This window comes from Lynx rufus, unplaced genomic scaffold (genome assembly GCF_022079265.1).
Source record: "Lynx rufus isolate CCGP_SWC_20201006 ecotype Redwood Valley unplaced genomic scaffold, mLynRuf1.p SCAF_18, whole genome shotgun sequence".
NCBI lineage: Eukaryota > Metazoa > Chordata > Mammalia > Carnivora > Felidae > Lynx > Lynx rufus.
In genome coordinates this window covers 30674074-30683097 of record NW_025814832.1, presented here as the reverse complement: position 1 = coordinate 30683097, position 9024 = coordinate 30674074, and positions in this window count along the sequence as shown.

Genomic DNA, 9024 nt, shown 5'->3' with positions numbered 1-9024 from the left:
CTTGCTCTTGTTTGGAATATTTCCTTTTCTTTTTTGATTTTTTTTTAATGCTTATTTATTTTTGAGAGAGAGAAAGAGGCAGAGTGCGAGCAGGGGAGGGGCAGAGGGAGAGAGGGAGACGCAGAATCCGAAGCAGGCTCCAGGCTCTGAGATCTCAGCAAAGAGCCCGACGCGGGGCTCAAACTCACGAACCGCAAGATCATGACCTGAGCCGAAGGCGGACGCTTAACCGACTGAGCCACCCAGGCGCCCCTGGAATAGTTTCTATGTAGGGCCCCAACAGGCGGCCATGATTCCCGGGAAACCCAAGAAGGACTGGGTCTCCTGTGTGCTCCCTGTCCCCATATTTGGACCAAGACCCCAGGTCCCACCCAACACACGACCGGTAGCCAGAGCCTAAGCATGGAAGTTAGGAGAGAATGCCTAGAAGCCACAGATGCCCCCAGAACCTCCTTTGTGCCAACCACACAAAGCAGACTCATGAGTCTGGAGGAACTGTAGGGTCATCTGGTCCATCCCCCTGCCTCCCTCCCAGTTGGGTCCTGGGGTTGTTCAGCCCCAGCTCCAGCTCCCCTCCCACAGATCCGCCCAGGCACGGCCGTGACAGGGAAAATGTGGGTGACCCTCCGCGGGCATGGGAGCCCACCGTACATATTCAGGGGGCTCTTCCTGCCTGATCCCCTCTGCAGACTTGCCCCCCTCCATCGGCTGCCCGCTGTCCACTCTGCGTGCGGGCACAGGAGAGAGCGCAGTGTGCAGACACACGGCCGACAGCCCTGCATCTGCAACAACGTGGCTGTGGGACTCGCACGAGCCACTCGGCTTCCCTCAAAGACTGGGCTAGAGACAGTAGCAGCCACCCAGAGGCTTGGGGTCATTGTGACAGCGTTCGTAAAGCCCTTAGCACAGAGCCGAGCCTGGAGCGGACACCTGTAACTCCAGCAACCGTCATTTATTGCCATCATTATTCACCCTGGCTCCAGATGCTTCCGTTCTGCTCAGGGACCAGCAGACCAGGTGGAGGGCGGGCAGGCAGCCTTGACTGTGGGCGCTGCCCTCACCTTCTCGTGGCTGCAGGCTCCTCTGGGTTCAGCAGTGCTGCGGGAGCCCCCTCGGGGCAAAGAGACAAGCCCCCCGGTCTCTGCGTCTGCAGGCATCCTGGCTTGCCTTCTGCATGACGGAGGGAAGACGGTCTCTGGGGTGGCCAACTCCCAGCTGAAAGAGGCAGGAGAGACAAGGCCAGGAAAGCCAGTCCGCTCCCACCCTCCCCCCAAAAAAGCCTTTTCTTACAGAGCTTTGTTCCGAGGTGTTTGAGGGCAGGTGTAGAGGCCAGGACACCCCGTGCCCCATTGCTCATGAGCTGAGTCATGAGAACTGCCCATGGCAGAGCAGAGCAGACACTGGCTGATGACCGCAATGCTGGGCTCACCGCTGGAAGTCGGGGACCCGGGCCCCCGCCATTACTCCCACGGGAATGAATCAGGGTCTCTCCTCCGCTTGGCTGGAAGTCAGTTGCCTCATCTGGACGTGAACTAGCCCAGTGTCTCTCAGCTACGGGCAGTGAAGGACCAGTTTTTCAGTTGCCAACCAGTGGTGGGTCGGTGATTTAAAACAAAATATTTTAAGATGTAATTCACCATGAAGTTTGCTCTTTCAAGGTGTGCATTTCAGTGGTTTTAGTATATTCACAAGGGTGTGCAACCATCACCACTGCCTAATTCCAGAGTGTTTTTGTCAGCCCAAAAGAAAGCCCGCCCTCATTAAGCAGTCGCCCCCCCACCCCCAGCCCCCAGTACCACTAACCTATTTTCTGTCTCTAGACATTTGTCGATTCTAGACTTTTTACCAAACTGGAATCATACACTTTTTGGGTCTGACTTCTTTCACCTAGCACAATATTTTCAAGCTTCATCCATGCTGTAGCTGGTATCAGTGTTTCTTCCCTTTGTATGGCAGAGAATATTCCGTGGTATGAACAGACCACATTTTTTGCATCCGTTCTTCAGCTGATGGACATTTAGGTTGCTTCCCTTTTTTGGCTCTTGTGGATAATGTTGCAATGAACATCATGTGCAATGCATATTTTCAGTTCCCTTGGAGATATATATGTGTGTGTGTATATATATATATATATATATATATATATATATAGCATCATATGGGAGCTTTAAACAAAGAGGTCATATGTTTCACTTTCTTAGGAACTGCCAAACTGTTTTCCAAAGTGGCTGTGCCATTCCTACTCTGTGCAAATACTATAAACAAGAATTGTTAGCAAAATGACATTTAAATAACACAAAAAGAAGCCTGATTTTTGTCACTATTAGATCCACAGACATAAAATTACCTTGTCAATTGCTATGGAAGTTTCTAAATGCTTCCCCTTGATTTCTGCACTTACTTGGTGGAGGACAGGGAAAGAGCAGCTCTGGGACCCCCACAGCACGCAGACCATACCCTCCCTCGTGGCTTCCGCAGCCTTGTCTCGTGTCCATGCAGCCCCCAGGTGTCCTGGTGGCCCCCTCCTCATGGTACTTAAGGTCTAAGCCAGAATATTTCATTTATTTATTTATTTATTTATTTATTTATTTATTTATTTATTGCAGTGGGGAGGAGCAGAGAGAGAGAGAGAGAGGGAGGGAGAGTAAGAATCCCAAGCAGGTTCTGCGATATCATCGCAGACCCCAAGGTGGGGTTTCAAACCCACAAACCATGAGATCGTGACCTGAGCCAAAATCAAGAGTCGGACATTTGACCAACCGCGCCACTCAGGCACCCTCAGAACATTTCTTAGAGTGGAAGAAGAGGTACTAGTTATTAAGCCAGAACACTAGACATGAAACAGAGCTGCCCTGGGCAAATGAGGATGTGTGGTCACCCCATCAAGGAAACCATCCGAGGCCACAGCGAGGGTCTGTGGAAAGGACGTGGGGAAAGGAAGAGACAAGAAAATGGCGGACGCTGAAGGCGCCTAGAGCAATGGGCCCCTCACTCAGGCCCAACTGCTCCTCTACAGGCCTTTGGCCTGGTCGTCCTCCTCCAAACCCTTGCTGCCTCCATCACTGTGTGGAATGTGTCCCTCCTCCTGAGCGATGTCACCAAGGCCTACCTCCCCAGCAGAGACCCTCCTTGGGTCTCACCTGCACAGTTGCTTTGGGCTTGAATGTTGAGCCGGGGTCCTAAAAGTCACGGCCAAGTCTTCTGAGTCATGGAGAGCCCAATCAAAGAGAAGAGGGGAGCCCCCTGTGAGCCCTCCCTTCCGAAGGGGGGGGGGCGGTGAGTGGATCGCATACTTCAGCATCTGTTAGAACTGAGTTTTTCACCTTTGTACCACCGTGCCCAAGCTAGTGAGCACCTCGAGAGCTGGTCATATGCACGAAGGAAAGAAACCCTGAGGTCCCTGCAACAGCCAGTTAGACGTTCTAGAAGCCGGAGATTCTTAGGCCTCTCGGGAGCTACAGGGGGTCAGTCAGTCAGCCTGGAAGTCATCTTTTCCTGCTGAAAACTGGAGAAAAGAGCAATGAGAAGCAAAAAACCATAAAGCCAGGGGCTCCCCGCATTCCCAGGTTACAGAATGGCAGGGTCTCCCTGGGGCTGAGATTTGTGGTTCCTGGTTAAATGCCGGCGTTTAATGGGCTTGCTAGGGAAAAATATTTTTTAGTGAGCAGTAAATGTCTCCCTGGTGCCTGGTGGCAGTAATTACATCTATGGGACAATCTCTCCTTAACATGCTCTTAGCCGGCAGGTAGTGGGGGGGCTCTGGACTGAGGTACCGGGTCTGGAAGCTGTGCCAGAGGGCTCCTCCCTGAGGAAGTGGAGGAAGACCCAGGTCGGCCCACACAGGGACCAAGGGAGGATGGCGGTGGCCTGGGGAACCAGAGCTTGGGGCAGCCAGGGTGGGGGTGTGCTTAGGTGTGTGAATGCTTCCAGTTAGATTATTCAGTCTTTCAACAAACCTTAACTAAGTAGCTAATAGCACAGGTCATGTGCCAGGCTCAGTGCTAAGTAAACACTTTATAGGCATTATTTAATTTAATATGAAAAAATACTTTAGGGGCACCTGGGCAGTGCCTGGGCAGCTCCGTCGGTTAAGCACCAACTTCGGCTCAGGTCACAATCTCATGGTTCATGAGTTTGAGCCCCGCGTCGGGCTCTGTGCTGACGGCTCAGAGCCTGGAGCCTGCTTCGGATTCTGTGTCTCCCTCTTTCTCTCAAAAACAAACATTAAAATTTTTTTTAAAAGATTTTTTTTACATTTATTCATTTTTGAGAGAGAGAGAGAGAGAGAGAGAGAGACAGAATGTGAGCAGGGGAGGGGCAGAGAGAAAGACACAGAATCCGAAGCAGGCTCCAGGCTCCGAGCGGTCAGCACAGAGCCCAACGTGGGGCTCGAACCCACGAACCACAAGATCATAACCTGAGCCAAAGTCGGACACTCAACCAACTAAGCCACCGAGGCGCCCAATATTAAAAAATTTTTTTAAAGAAAAAATATTTTACAACTATATGCACCAAATACCATTACTATCACCCCCTTACAAAGGAAGGAGCTGTCTCAGAGGAATTAAAGATTCCAGATGAAAGATACAGAAGACAGAGAGATAAGTAAGACAGTCTCTCCCTGGATGAGGTTAACATCAAGGGCAGGGTGGGCCAGACTGAACAGAAACCAGATTTTTCTACTCTTTTTATTGAATTACAAAGTACACGCATAAGACGCACAGATCCTAAGTGCAGAGCACCACACGTTTTCACCAAAGAGACAGCTCTATGAACCCACAGGAGACCAGAAGCCCCCTCTTGACCTTTCTGTCACTACCTTCTCCAAAGGTCACCAGTGTCTGAACCTTTGTCATCATGTATTAGTATTTCCTGAACAATTAGATTTTGTAGGGGATGTTGAATGGTGTGGAAACCATACGCATATATATATATATATATATACACACACACACACACTCTGGAGGGACACAGCACACAGCGTATGGCACAGAGAAGATTCCAGAGGAGGTGATGTCTGAACCAAGTCTTGAAAAAGGGTGTGCGTGTGACCACCCACTCCTGTTGGCTCCAAATCTCTTACCTCCGGTTACTGATCTCCTTTCTGTTCCACAAAAAGAGAGGAGTTCAAAAAGAATTTGAGGGTTCCTCAACCCCCACACTACCCACTGACAATTTGAGCAAGATCCCTCGTGATGGGAGCTGTCCTGCGCCCCGTATGCTGCTTAGCACCATCCCTGGTTCTATCCTGGTTCTACTACACGCAAGTAGAAAGAAACCCTCCTCCCAAATCGGGATGCCCAGAAATGTCTACAGTCCTTGCCCAGTGCTCCTAGAGGAAGGGGACAGAGCCAGCCACTCCTCGTTGAGAACACATGGGTGAGGACAGGGAGAACTGTCCAGTGGCCAGCAGGAGCTGGGAATAAGGGACCTAGTGTGAGCTCTCAGGATTGTGCCTGGATGGCTGCAAGGAGATAAAGAAGCTTAGCTTAGCTCAGGGGGTCCCAGCACTGGTCTGCATCTCCCAGCAACCACAGGGCACCCGGGAATTCGCAGGGGGTCAGCCCTGGAAGCAAATGTCCCAGAGCTGGCAGCCAGCCAAAGGCAGGATTTTCTCCCTGCTCCAGGGAGATAAGAAGAAGCCGGCCACTCCGAGCAGCCTTCCCGCTGCTGGGATCGGATTTCAATTACAGCGATTAGCACCGTTTATTTAGACTCCGCATACAATCTACTGTGCATACAATCTACTGCGCTTTATGGGGAGTTTAAAGACAGCAAGGAGGGGCGTGGGGGGGAGGGGAGGCGATTCAGCCCAAATTGAAAAAGTCCTCCTGTAATTACGAGATTGGAGAATATCCGTGGAGGAGATCAATAACGGGAACTCTAAGTGGCACTGTTTGCCGAGATTACGGTTTGTGAATCGCTCCTTCTTGGATTTTAATTTCCTCTCTCATTGTCACGTCGCCATGAGCAGTGATTCCAGCCTCGTCTTCCAGCTTGGGAGAGGCGGGCCACGGAGCTGAAGCAAAGCAGGGTCCATCCAGGCGTATCTGACCCTCTGTATGAATTTTTTATGGTTGTTTTACAAAATTACCACAAATTTAGTGGCTTAGAACAACACACAGGCATTATCTCACAGTTTCCGTGGGCCAGCAGTCTGATCATGGTTTGGCTTGGGGGCTCACCAGGCTGCACTCGAGGCGTTGGCTGGGACTGGGGTCCCCTCTGAGGCTGAGTCCTCTATTCAGACACATGGAGTTCTTGGCACAATTCATTTCCTTACAGCTGTAGAAGCCTGTGAGCTTGCTTCCTCAAAAGTAGCAAGAAAGAAAGCCTCTGATTTTCAGTCATCTGATTAGGTCAGGTCCACCCAGGATAATCTCCGTTTTCATAAACCTAAAGTTAGCTGTTTAGAGACCTTAACTACATCTGCAAAATACCTTCACCTTTGCCATATCCTATGGGTTAGAAGCAAGTTCTAGGTCCTAGCCACACTCTAGGAAAGAGGATTATACAACGGTGCAGGTCAATAGAGTCGTTTTGGAATTCTGCCATCCACACCACACCCCCCAGCAGAGCCAGGAGACAATTCCCAGAACCAGGCCATGGGACCACGTCCCGTCCTGAGCCAGCCTCACATCTACAGGCCACCCCCCCCCCTCCAGCCCCAGCCTGAAGGACTGCCCCACAAACAACCCAGCAGCCAGCTGTGACCAACTGAGAGCCTCGCCACATGGGAGAGGAAGTGGAGAAAACAACCAGCGATCTGACACAATCTGACTCTCTGTCCAGTGCTCTTTGCTCCAGACCAGAGTTACACTCACTGGTCTCTGGTCTTCTCCATGTCCCAAGCCCTGGCAAGGATTCTTGGCTGCCTTGACCCAGCTGGCCTTGGCCGGCTACTTTCCTTCTTCCCAGGATGCTGAGCACAGGGTCGTGACGCAAGCAGGTCCTCCAGGCTGGAGGAGGGGAGGAGCCCAGGATTCGGGAGCCCGGTCACCATTCTAACAATTACCATGCCATACTATTCCTCACATATGCCTCCGTCCTCCTTCAAGGTCTAGACTTAGATGTCACCCTGGATTCATGCTCAGTGCTGGCTTCCGTGGTCTGTGTTGTGCTGGTTTGCTCTTTATCTTTACGTTGGAATCTCTCTTTCACAGCGGTGCACATATTACTTAGGATTAGATTCAGTCGATCGTTGAAACCTAAAATAACAGGAAAAAGGGTTGGAAGTTAATTTCTCTTTCCCATTGCAGTCTGGAGGTTAGCAGCCCAGGGCTGGTCTAGAAGCTCTGTTCTGCACAGTCTTCAAAAGACTCGCCCTTCTTCTGACATGTTGCTCCAAGCTGGCTGGCTCCCGAGTCTAAGAAGGCTGCCCCAGCTCCAGCCATCACCCCCATAGTTCAACCAACAGGAAGGAGGAACAGAAGGAGAGAGGCAGGGAAAAAGCATGGCTCCTCCCTTTACACCACTTCTCCACATACCCCATTGGCTACGAGGTAGTCACATGGCCACAGATAACTACAAAGAGTGGTGGAATGTGCAGTTTTTATTCTGGATAGGCCTATATGATGAAAGAAGGGGATGTGGATGTGGGGATCTCTGGAAATCTCTGTTCTAATGTCTCTGTCTTGTGTATGTAACTTAAGGGATGGGATATTTCATTTGCATCCAAATCCTTCCCCACCCTTTCAATAGCCTGGCCATGATTCTGTATCCATTGATCAATTCATCAAACGCATGATTCATGCATTCTTTCCCTTGCTCCTCTATCTACTCCTGTATTCACTGTTCCATCCATTCGTTCATCTGTCAAGAAGCTCTCTCCGCACGGCTTGCACGGTGCCGGGCATGTGGTCAATATTCAGGATATGGAGAGGATAACGCACACCCTTGCATTCAGGTTGCTTACAAACCAGCAGGGAAAGCAACCAAGAAAATGTAGCATTTTAGCATCTTGACATGGGTGCTATGAGAATGGGCAAAGGTTGCCATGCGGACATCGTGCGCCCTGACCCACACGGAACTGCGTGAAAGGTTTCCAGCGGGAGGTGACCTCCCATCTGAGTCTTGGGAAAACAGGGGAAGCAAAGGAGCATGAAGGGTGTTCCAGAAGGCGGTAGCATAGAGCAAAGCTGGCCCCTGTCCGAGGTGCTGACCACAGGCCCAGCCAGGAACCCCGTTTGGAGGTGAGGTCAAGCCACAACTCCCCCACTCTGGACCAGCACTCCGGGTGGGCAGGTGGGAAGGCAGTGGGGCGGCACTTAGCTACACACTCATTTTCGTAATGACCTTCCCGTCTCCCCTCTCTGTCTCGCCTGTCAGTCTGTGACCATTAAATTCCTCATTAGCAAACGAGATTTGGATGGGCTCATTAAGATGAGGGATGGCCCCAAGGTGCGGCCGGCTGGGGGTGACTTAGAGCTCCTCTTTATTGGAAAATAATGCACCTCACATTCTGTGCACCCCTTCCCAAGCCTCATACAGGGCTCAGACTCCCTGGGGTTCTTCGGGGGACCAGTTTAAAGAGAGGCACCCCATATAGCTGCTGATTCACACACACCCGCAGTCACCCAATCAGGGCCTGGGCTTCTGCCACTTCATCCGGAAGTTCAGGCTCCCGAATGTGGCATTCAGAACCCTTCCTGACTGTGTCTCCATCCGCCTCTCCTGTCCTCCCACATGTCCCCTGCATTCAGGCAATGGCACAGGACCTGACATGGCCCCTGCTGGAACCAGCTTGTGAAAGCGGCTTGCTGCATATTGAGACGTCGACATCACACAGACAGCTCGAAACCAGCCACGGTGGGAGTATTTACACCACAGGAATCGGCAAATGCTACAAATTAAGAGTTCTGTTGTCATCGTTAGAAAGCCGGGTTTTAAACATTTGCCAGCATACCCCTGTCAGAAGGTCGCTGGGCATGTCTTGAGTCCCTCCCCATCTTTGCATGCCCTGTCCCCTCTGCTGGGGTCTCCTCCTCTCCCCAGGAAGCTTCCTGACTCTCTTCTTTGTCTGCT